This window comes from Notechis scutatus, chromosome 1 (genome assembly GCF_049901735.1).
Source record: "Notechis scutatus isolate UNSWTSFEM ecotype Mainland chromosome 1, rNotScu1.2, whole genome shotgun sequence".
In the NCBI taxonomy this organism is placed as follows: domain Eukaryota; kingdom Metazoa; phylum Chordata; class Lepidosauria; order Squamata; family Elapidae; genus Notechis; species Notechis scutatus.
Window position 1 is genome coordinate 280,215,087 of NC_142009.1, and position 12,045 is coordinate 280,227,131.

Genomic DNA, 12,045 nt, shown 5'->3' on the forward strand with positions numbered 1-12,045 from the left:
ATTTTTCAACCTGCTGCAGAGGCTTTTGTGAAATGTTATTCTATCATGTGACTGGAGTTTTCCCCCTGTTCTTTCTCTAGGAACGCTTCAAAGATGCAGCATTAATTCAAAGGCAGCTACTGATCTCCAGATCTTGCTGAAACTACTGAATTCTACTGCATGACAATGTCGTTGGGACACTTAAGCAAGGGAGTCATCCTAGATGAACTTATTGATACCTGTATTGATTCTTTTGGTGAGTTGATTGTACTTTAACCATTTTTACGATTTTTGAGTAGGTTATTTTTTTTTTTTTTACCATTTGAGCAATTTACTTTGTAGTGTTTGATATATAATTATGTGTGATTTTATATTTAACACTACTTTTACAAATATAAACCATTGGATGTTTTGGCAATATTGACGATGCAAGTGCTGTCTTAGGAAAACGAGTCCACCAGAAATATCACGGGTGGTATTTATTTTATTTATTTGATTTGTCAATTGCTTACAAGATAATAGGTATAAGCATAAACATTAGTTATGAATACATGAAATGGATACATATAAGAAAAATAAAAAGAAACAATAGGATAGGGACGGTAGGCATGTTGGTGCGCTTATGCACGCCCCCTACAGACCTCTTAGGAAAGGAAAGATTACATGCAATCTATCTCTGTCCAGCTCTGAATAACAGGCATACGAATAATTAAAAAATGTAGATGGTATTTTTCAGAATTGAACTAAGTATCAGATAAGGATATTTTTTTTATTTGGCACTTTTAAAACATAGCTCACAACTAAATTGATAGCTAATTTGAAGGGAAAGTACTTGTTCTGCCATAAATACAATATTTTAGCCTTGTAAAAGAGAACATAATTTATAAAACACAGTTTTTAAGCTTTTAGTTGCCATATGCATTATTCATGCTTTTTACTACTTTGTTGACAGAATAACTTTGAATAGAGATAACAGTACACAGCCAATCCAATGCATACTTTGGAATATGTTCCAATGGGTTGAATGGGGCTTAGTTCCCGGTTCAGTTCGATTTGTAAATGTTTACAATCTTTTTATCATGTTTATCAGTTTCCTTTAATTTATAAATTTCTATTTATTGTGTTCATGAAATCTCAATATAAAAATATTGAGAAATTTTTTTGATTTTTGTGAGTTTATATTTTATAATATTGTCAGTGTCGATTTTTACATTTTCTTTTGCTATGTCTTTTACATTGTATTTTTTGTGATTAATTATAACTGAAGGTATATTATTCTAGGTGTGGGTGAATAAGCTGCTTTTTGTCCTTGTTTATTCCTCCTACCTACATACAATGCACAACAAGTAAAGATAGTTAATCCATTTGAATTATAGTTCATTCATGTGCATGTAAAATAATACATTTTGATAGCTTTTTTTCCCATGTGAACAATTTAGAGCAGTGAATAGGCTTAGTAGTTAACACCAAATCTTCCTAATTCCAAAGGAAAGCATGCATGTTATTTATTTATAACAAAGCATTTATAACAAATATTTGCTTAGTGGAATTTCCAAAAACATTTGTTTTCTATTGTTTCCATATCATATCTAATTGATGTAACGGTTATGGTTTATTCACAGTGTAATAAAGGAGTTAAATCTATACTTACACAATTATCATATATATGTATGTATGTATGTATGTATGTATGTATGTGGATCTTTGGTTATTTGGGTTTTCTCCCGTGTAAAATTGGAAGTATCTAGGTGACGTTTTGATGAAGTCTCATTCATCATCTTCAGGCTTGTGTCTTCGGCTTTGTGCTTCTCGGAGTAAATCTTGGATTAAATCTCGGAGTAAAAAACTCGGAGTAAACAAAGCTGAAGACACAAGCCTGAAGATGATGAATGAGACTTCATTGAAACGTCACCTAGATACTTCCAATTTTACGCGGGAGAAAACCCGAATAACCAAAGATCCACATACAAATACCACAAGAACCTCAGAAAACACAACACACACACACACACACACATATATATATATGTGTGTGTGTGTGTGTGTGTGTGTGTGTGTGTGTATGTATATGTATGGTATTCAGCTTTGTTTGGGTATTTTCCCACGTCATTGTAGTTGTGCTTTTAAAGTTGTAGCTACAACTTTAAAAGCACAACTACAATGACGTGGGAAAATACCCGAACAAAGCTTAATACCATACATACATACATACATACATACATACATATGACGAACACAGTACAGACGAACAGACGAACACAATACAGACGAACACAATACAGAAGCCTGATGATGGCAGATGAGATTCTGCCGAAACGTTGCTACAACTTTAAAAGCACAACTACAATGACGTGGGAAAATACCCGAACAAAGCTGAATATATATATATATGGCATTCAGCTTAGTTCAGGTATTTTCCCACGTCATAGTAGTTGACCTGGGAAAATACCCGAACTAAGCTGAATGCCATACATGTAAGTACCCGCGAAAACTTAAAAAAAACGTGTGTGTGTGTATGTGTACATGTACATGTACATGTATATGTACATGTACATGTACATGTACATGTATATATGATTCCTATTTCTGCTTTAAACAAATTAAATGAACTAAAGAATGTAGTACCCCTTTTGCTGATGTGTTAAACAATTGAGTTGAAGGGAAACTTTCTATGTATATTATTTACTTATATGATTTTTTTTAATCCCATCTTTTATTACTTTATAAGTAACTCAAAGCAATGGACATACATAATAGCCCTTTCTCCTCCTATTTTCCCCACAACAGCAATCCTGAGAAGAGGATTGGGTGGGAGAGTAACTGGTCCAAAGTCACCCAGCTTGGCAGGACTAGAACTCATGGTCTCCTGGCATCTAGTCTAGTGCCTTAAACTCTAGATCAAACTGGATCTCATCTCTCATTTAATGTTAATTATTTAGCAATTAAATGAAACTGCTTTCCAAATATGATAAAGATTGCATCATGGGACTATTGGTGGGCAAATTGATAGGAGGGAAATGCTACTGGAAACTTAAAGATTCGTAGATCTTGTTGAGCTTCTGAGTTGATTTAACTATTATGTTCCTGTAAATTAGTTGTGAAAAAGAATAATTAACTGTGTATTAAATCACATTATGTAGTACAGTATGTTGAACTATTATGTTTCAGCTTTTATTGTTTCTGAAGTGTTCTTACATTGTTTCAGTTTTACAAAGCTCAAGAATAGCTTGCATTAGACATTAAAAAAGTGGGTTTTGAAATGAAACACCTATAATTTTATTGCTATACTTGAGTGAAATTGGTTTGGAGAATGTGCATTGTGTTGAATATTCTAGGACTTCCCAATAGTTCTGTACAGTGAAGAACTGAGTATAATAAACCAGAGAAGTTTCAAAAAAGTTTCTCAATTAGTTTTGGAAACTGTAAGTAATACATTGGTGGCTTCTCTGCTACAATATGCAAAACACTACATGTTCAATTAATAATAGCAATAGTCAGTAGCAGATACATTGGAATTGCTATCAATGACACTTTTGCAGTTCAAAAGGTACACAGTTTAAATTCAGTATTATGCAAAAGCATTTTGTTTCACTATTTTGGAATTATTGAAACTATGTCATGAAGCATAAATCCTTAGGATTTTAAGCTCAGATAATAATATTTAGGTCAAAATATGACCATCACAAATTGTTGATTATGTAGAATAGATTACTTTTGGAAGAGGAGGTTCATAAATTTTTCTCTTGGAATTAAAATAAGTTTTAAGTCTAATATTCATGCATTTTCAGTATATTCCTGAATGGATTTACAAGTCTATCTGGTTTTTTTTTTAAGAGGATCTGAACATAGTTTAGAAATATATATCAGGAATGGACAATATGTAATTCTTCAGATGTTAAGGAACAATGGGAAATATAGTCCAACATTGTCTGGAGGAGCACACTGTATGTTGACCATACTATAGAAATTTCACTTCCATAAATCATAATTACTATATTAGACTTGTGCTTAACTCTGCTACTAGCCAACACTTTAGTTGTATAAATACCCAATGTGTTCTTTACAGATCTTACTGCTGCTTTTCATTAATAACTTTTCTGATGTCTCCTCAGCTAACTACCATTCATTTAGTAATTGGTCAAACTTCTGCAGACCTATCTGAGGAGTACTTACAACTCAGATTCAAAGTTCTGATGGTTGCCTCCTCTGTGATCACATCACTCCACTTTAGGTACTTGGCAATAGGGCCATATTTACAAGTGTTCGCAGTGTCCCATGGTCATGAGACTGTTTACGACAGTTTTGTTGAAAACCTGTATTTTCTGGTTTTTAGCAAAATTGTGCCCATAGTGAGCCATTGGTTTGTTTAGCAATTGTGGATTTGGTAAATGACTGCAGTGATTCACTTAACTCTGCCACAAAAAGGTTGGATCTATCACATGACTAATCTATTTTAGAACTGTGAAGGACAAGATCCATTAAAGTCATAATTTGAGGGCTACCTAAACACAAATCTGCTAAGGGATGAAAAATGAGTTGCAAGATATCTTTTGGTTTCTAGTACTAATAACTGTGCGTTCAATTTTCATTTAAAAAAAATCTAGTTTTCTTAACAGCACCCTTTTAAAAAATTATACTATTTAAATTTACAAAGTTACATTTAAATGGCTCAATCATGATATGCTTTAATAAGTTATTCAAATATCCATGGTGAATGAAAGCTTATGTGGCATTACTGCTCTAATGCTTTTTTAGCAAATGGAAAGTTATTTAATAACTTTGTAACTAGGGAAGAGCAAGAATTTCGCAGAAAGTAAATCAATCAATTCTTAATTTCAATAAGAATCAGTGTTTCCCAAGGTAATTCGCATTTCTGGTTTAGATAGAGGAAGAGTTCCATATACCATACGTATCTGCATTGGATTTTTAGCTTAAACACTTAACAGTCAGAATCTATTTGTTTTATCATAGTATGTATTGAACAGCTGTTCTGGTATCATAGGAGACAGTGGGTTTCATGAATAAGTGTGAATGGTCTACTGGGAAGAAGGACAGTCCATTTTTTTCTTTCCAGCATGAAGGGAGGAATGCTTGTTTTCCATGCTGACTGACAAATCATATCTGTCTTCATATCTAAAGAGTCCCAATATTCTTCTAAATTTCTGTTTTGAACACAAGAGAAAGTCTCCCTGGTTCACAGGCAGCATGAAAACACAATAGACTATTAACAGGTTAATGAGAAGATTAGGGGGCGTGCATAAGCGCACCAACGTGCCTACCGTCCCTGTCCTATTGTTTCTTTTATTTTTTATTTTTGTTATATGTATCCATGTATTCATAACTATGTTTTTTACTTACACCTATTATCTTGTAAGCAATTGACAAAAATAAGTAAATAAAAAATAAATTTGAAGCTCAGTAGCTTTTTTTGAAGATGTAAGAACACATTATGTAGAATTTCATTGCAAAAAAGTATCATGAATTGCTTATAAGCATTGTGGATTTTTATAGAAATGGAAACTACAGACTGAGTCCAAATACTATATAGCCAAAAGGAAAACAGCCCCAAGTTTTAGATCTGCCTTCCCTCCAATAAAAAAGCTTATCTTTCACTGTTAATATGTGAATTTAAGATACCTTTCCCATTTTAAAAGTTAAACATTTTGAAGAAATTTTCTAACCTTTTCAGATAAATATGTTGGTTCCTGTGATGTTTTTGGAGGAAGTAGAACAAGGAAGCAGAGTTTCAGAATTCTTATTAGATGATATATGAAACTTTTCCTCCTTCCAGAAAAAGATGTACTGTATGTTTGGTATTTCAAGAACAGATAAGGTCATAACACCTTTTAAAATAGCATATGCTGTACTTTTCTATTTATATATCAAATTATTAAGCATGAATATTCAGAAACCAAATTAACTGAGGCATTTCACATGTACTTAGTCAACTTCATTGAACTCAATCATACATCTGTGTAATATATAGTTGGATTCCAAAATATTTGCAAGTGTGAAAGTCAGTTTCACCCAGTATACAGTATGCTACTGAAATTTAATTTTGTTCATAGAAATTCTGGTAAATTATAACTGTAAGTTATGTGACACTTAATATATATTTATGTTTATGTGCCTTAAATACTGAAACAAATTCATTTTTATTTTAGTCCTTTTATGTTTTTTAAATGTTAATGTATATTAAAATATTTGTCCCTCAACTGTAACTTTAAGGTTCTGTTCTCAGCAAACTGCCCAGTTCTAAGACCTATTACTATGTTTAAATGAGATTAATCTTTTGCTTTTAGCTCATTGTACTGTAATTTTGTCAAAAATGACATAAAAGCCTTAATGTTGCTTGGCAACTGAAATGAAGTTAATGGGAAACTAATCATGTTATGGGAATACAGAACTTGTTTAGAACTCTTAGAATGCTAATTTATTTAACAAGAGCTGATTGTGTTTAACTATCATAAAGCAGCTATCAATAAATTAACATTTACCATAGAAACAAATAAATGAAAATTTAGTGTCAATTATTTTTTTTAAAAAAGTTCAAAATTAGAGACAGAGTCACTGACTGTTAATGAGCTACAAAAGCATTTATTTAAAATGTATTTAATATATTATATCATGAAACCTGTTGAGATTAAAATCGTAATTCTAATTTTGGAAATCTATGACTGAAATCCTATTTTATATATTAAAAGGTTGTTAATGTTATTTAGCTTCCTTTTCTACAGAAATATTCTTAATCTTTTTCCTCAAGGACTTCATTAATAATGAAACAAGAAAAACAAGGAATATTGGCAAATTCTAAAAAGATTCAGGCACACATGAATTGCATAATTTGTTTTCTAATAGGAAAAATGAGCCCAGCTTTTAGTAAAAAGTAAACTTGTGTGGAATGTATATTGGGATAATATTTACATACCTTGCAATTTGTTCATATATCCTTTTATATGTTTATTATTTTTATTTATACATCATTTGGTATATTTGTCCCAACTTAAAGATGCTCTGAATGGTACCCAGTAATTCAAAATACCAGCAGAAGTAAACTAATTCTTTGTTACCAATCCAATATTATAAAATGTAATAATTTATAGTATATCTTGTTAATATTTACATGAAGTTGACCTTAGATTGGAACAAATTTAATGCATCTTTTGTGCAGCAAGACTCCTGAATAAATAATAAATCATTCCATGTTTGCAAAATTAAAACTAGTTTCTTTCCTATGTAAGTGAAACACTTAATATTATCCTAGTAATTAGTTTTTCTTGTAAAATAATGATAGTGTAGGCTTGTTAATTAGCAGCCATCATATTACATCATTATATCCTCTGCATATTTTCATATGGATGGATCTTTTATGGCTTCACAAAGTCCTTCAAGGGAGATGCCACTCTGATCCCTGTCTTATTTGTGTGTGTGTGTGTGTAGTGTATAACTACACAGCCATGGACACATATATTCTGTCTATGTATATGTAGTAAAAGAAGAAAAGTTATATCCTAGGGCATCTTTAATATGAAATATTCTTTATTACCTACATGAAGTTGCCAAGAATAGATATTGAGATTTGGAGTGGATGTTGAGAGTATTCTTAATGGAATTATGATCTTCTGTTCTAGTTTTGTTTCTGTCACCTGGTATTGGTGATGCACTGGAAATGTCAAAGTTTTAAGTTGAGGAGTTTCAGAATTGGGCTAAATCAATGTTGCTTAAACTTTTTGCTTTCAGGGCCACTATCCCACTTCTAAAAATTATGCAGAATCTCAAAAGAGCTTTTATTCATAGGGTTATTTAGGATATTTATTGAATATGTAAAAATAACAATATTAAGTCCACTAAATAGTAACAGTAATGAAGTATGTTTCATGAAAAAAGTCTACATTTAAAAAGAACAAACTAATAATGAGAACAGTGACATCGTTTTGCAAATATCTTCAATATCTGGCAAATAATTTTGATTTTGCAGACCCCTGAGAGGGACTTGGGGACCACCATAGGTCATTGTACCAATATTAATCACTACAAACATTATGACAGGCAGTAGTGGCACTGTACAGATAGATGGTTTATCTCTGTTTATTGGAATATTTTGTAATCTACATTTTAATTCCTTTCTTAAGTAAGTGCCATATAAAACACAGAATTTTCCAGAAAATAACCTGGAGAGTACAAAGTGCTGTTCATTATTGAAACTAAATAAGTATGGCCCTGATTACGAGCTGAATGAGAAACTTCATGAGAGTTTGTCTTTACATCAATCTAGAAGTCTAATAAATGTCATGTAAAATATATACCTAGAGCAAATGCAAATGTTGGAGTAGTGAATCAAATAGTAGAGGATTCTCTAGTGAACAGGTATCAAACTGGCAGCCTGCGAGCTGGGTGCATCATGCACAGTCCATGCCCACCCCAGCTCCGCAAAGTGAAAAACTTCACGAAACGTCACATGACGGCAATGTGACACGGCAAGTTTGATACTCGTGCTCTAGTGTAAGAGGCTATGCATCTTGCCACCAAAAACTGTATTTCCAAGGAAAGAATTAGCAAAGTATTGTTTGGAAACATAGTTCCCAGCTTTTAATGTTTATGTTATTTTATTTTGTATCCATAAAATCTGTTTTTAAATTGGATATGAAGTATGTGTTTCTACAACTGCAGATCTTACACATCTCCTTCACTAGAGATTGTAATCCGCTGAAATCAAACAGACTTCATCTTTTAAAAAATAGGAGAGTGCTTCAAGTGCTAATGTATAATTTCTTCTAGTAAGAATAAACATGAAAAATAGATGATGGTTTTTAAGTATAAGGACAATACTAAACCAACATGGCTACTACAAAACATTGATTGCAGAGTGATTCAGCAATCAAACTAAAGATGAAGGAGGACTTCTAAACTGCAGTCTGTTAAATGTTTTATAAACTGGTCTGACATGTATATCTTTTTAGTAATTTTAAGCTGTACCTAGAATTTAAGGACAGAATATGAGTAATTATTTCATTTTAAGATATGAGCAATTATCTCGTAAGTACAAGCATAAAGCAGATCAACCCCACTAATTAGTATCACATTGATTTGATACAAGAGCAATAAATAATTTCTCAAACCCTGACTCTTCGACAACATGTCTGTCTGTCTGTCTACACAGACACATACACAGACATCAAACACACACACACACACACACATATAAACTGCACAAGCCTTAAGAGTAAAAAATTCACTGCTGCCAGTGGTTAATAAATTGCCTAGTCAATAGAAACATTTTATGAAAATTATGTAGATGTATCCAAGAGTTGAGAACCAGATTGGCATAGTGATTAAGATATCAGGCATGAGTTCTAGGCCCATTTTTGGCATAAAGCAAGTTGGGTGGCTTTGGCCAGTCATTCTCTCTCAGCCATAGGAAGGTGGCAATGACAAACCATTTCCAAAACTTGAAGGACTTGCAAGGACACTGACTAGAATGTACAAAACAAAAAAAGTAGCCCTGAATATAGAATTCTATCCTATCCCTCAGTGGGGATCTCACTCAGTGAGATATATAGTGGTGCTGACTTTGCTTACTAAGACTGAGTTCAGTTCAAATGAATATTGAAGCAAATTACCATGTAATACTTTTAATAATGAAAAAATAAAATGTTGGTAGTGTTGTTCTAATGTTTTCATGGATACAATACGTAACTTATGCATGGAAATTTATGGATAAAACTAGATTCTATAATTAGGAATAATTCAAGCTTTGACTATAGATGATATAATAAAGATTTATGAATAGTTATTTAGTAGATAGTCTTAGATGCTAAATATATTTCATTAAAAAACATTCTCCATCTCTTTCTCTTTGTCAAATAAATGTTTCCCAATTGCTTTGTTGAAGCAGTACTTGTTTATTACTGTATTTATCGAAAGGAAGATGAACTTAAGTCAAGGACTTTCCCTCTGTCTGTCCTTATTTTTCCTTGCAATATTGTTGGGTCTTTATATCATTTGGCCTTCATTCACATCCTTGCTAAAGGATGCTATTGCTTAGTATAGTTTTTTTAGCTATCTTGGGGTTTTTTTTCATTCAAAGGGAGCTCATTTTATCTTTGCAGCTTGCAAGGTCTTCATAGTCAAAGTAATTTGTCAACTTCTCCATAGTATCAAAATCTGAATTTTTAGAAAGCTTGATATCCTTTAAATTGTCAACTCTTAGTTTATTGAAGTTGCAAGTTACAAGTGAAGTTGTATTCATTTAACAACTGCCTTGTTTAATGAACATTCATAATTACAGCAATGATGAAAAACTAACTTTACAACCAATTTGTGCATTTATAACTTTTGCAGGTCTATAAAACAAAATAAAGCTAAAGTTAGAACATGCATATAGTTGTAGTTTCGCTTAGGATATCTTAGAATGGCTGTTAATTGTACACATTTTTCTTTGGGTTTTTATTTATACTTCTTCCAAGCTACTAAGTAAAATGCAATTGTGTTGTTTTATTTTTGTGAAATAGATTAAACTAAGAGATGCATAGTAGTCCAATATACCCAGTGACTGATTGGCTATAGAAAGCAACGCCTAAGTTCAATACTCTTCATCCAAGAATATGTTAGACTCACATAATTTATTTAACATACAATTGAGTATTCCACACAGAGGCTATATTTCATGATAGTATTATTTGATACTAATAGCTGTTTTACTGGCAGAATAACTATCATGTAATGGTCATATTATTTTTTTATCCAGTTTATTGATATTTGCATTGAAGGAACTTCCAATTTTACTCCAAGACAACAAGCTATCTTAAGCACTATATGAGTTGCACTCTTTATCTTCAAACCAGAGTTATAAGTGGCCATTAATACTTACATATAAGTCTTGCTTTTAGTGATAATGCTAAAAAAAGTATTCCTGTTGATGCATCTTGTAAAGAAATGTGTGTCTTTTTTTAGTACTTAGGTGTTTTGTGGGAAAGGAGGTGTTATGTCTTTTCTCCGTAGAACTGCTGCGAGCATCCAGAGAGTGGGAGGTGCTCCAGTCTTCACTTCTCACAGGCTGAGTTATAATTAGGGAACGCTCCTCCTTCCTCCACGTGACTCCTCCCTGCGTTCCCCCAGTTTTTAGCTCAGCCTTCGAGAAAGCAGGCAGCTATCTTACTGTTCCTTGGCCGTTTCAGGTTCCTTGCATTTCTCTGTGTCAGGTTTGATTGATTTCGTTTATTTCCTTGTCCCTGTGTCTTGATAGTGGTCCTAAATTTAGTTAAAGAGCTCTTTCGCTCTCAGGAGGGAGGTAAGGGAACGGAGCCTTTCGCCCCACCCCCACCCCTCCTCCCTTTTTCCTCTGCCGTTCCAAGCGTGCTGGGCTCAGCCGCTTGGCCCTGCGCTATTTTTAGCGCGTGTTGCGTCTTCCCCCCAGAACGCCTTTAGTGGAAGCAACGCTTCCTCTCCCAGCCCTTTACTGGTATTTTTGCCCTTTTTTGTGAATTTCTCTTTCGGGCTGGTGCGCCTCTGAGACGTGCGTTTCGTGCCGGGCGGCCATTTTGGATGCGCCTCATGGCCGACGCCATTTTGTTTCGCTTTAAAAGTAAATAGAAAGATTTTATTTTACTGCTTTGTTGAGCTGCGTGGCCTTAGTAGGCCCTTAGCGGGACCGTCAGGCCGCGTGGGCCAATTTCCTTTATCTAGAGAGCACTGTGGCTCCGTGCCCTGTTGCTTCTCTTGATTGATTATTGTTGGCTTTCTTTCCTTGCCCGCAGCTCTCTCAGAGGCGCAGGCATGTACTCCCCATTGTTGTTGGGGGGCTGCCTAAGGAGGCCCCTTTGTTCCTATTGTATATATATATATAGTTTATTGGCCTCAGCGTTCATTGGATTTATTTGGAATTTAGGTTTGAGAGTAAAAGGCCCCCCTTTTTTGCTGCTAGAGTCTGATTGGCCTTTCTTTCCTTTGGACCTAGCCCACAATATAATAAATAATAAATATTTTTTTGTATATATTTAATAACTTTAGATAGATTTTTCTGCTTAATTATAAAATAAATAAATAAAATAAATAAAATAAAATAAA

At 33.3% G+C, this 12,045-nt stretch overlaps 1 protein-coding gene and 1 long non-coding RNA gene across 2 annotated transcripts in view; one reads left to right on the top strand and one right to left on the bottom strand.

The window, feature by feature from the left end:
- Window positions 1-12,045, bottom strand: part of LOC148133404 (uncharacterized) — a 240,444-nt gene that overhangs the window by 178,960 nt on the left and 49,439 nt on the right. The window lies entirely within an intron of this gene.
- RASGRP1 (RAS guanyl releasing protein 1) overlaps window positions 133-12,045 on the top strand; it is a 58,992-nt gene continuing 47,079 nt past the window's right edge. The window contains exon 1 of the mRNA XM_026664554.2: window positions 133-235. The gene's annotated coding sequence lies outside the window, so the exon portion shown is untranslated. The remainder of the gene's footprint in view (window positions 236-12,045) is intronic.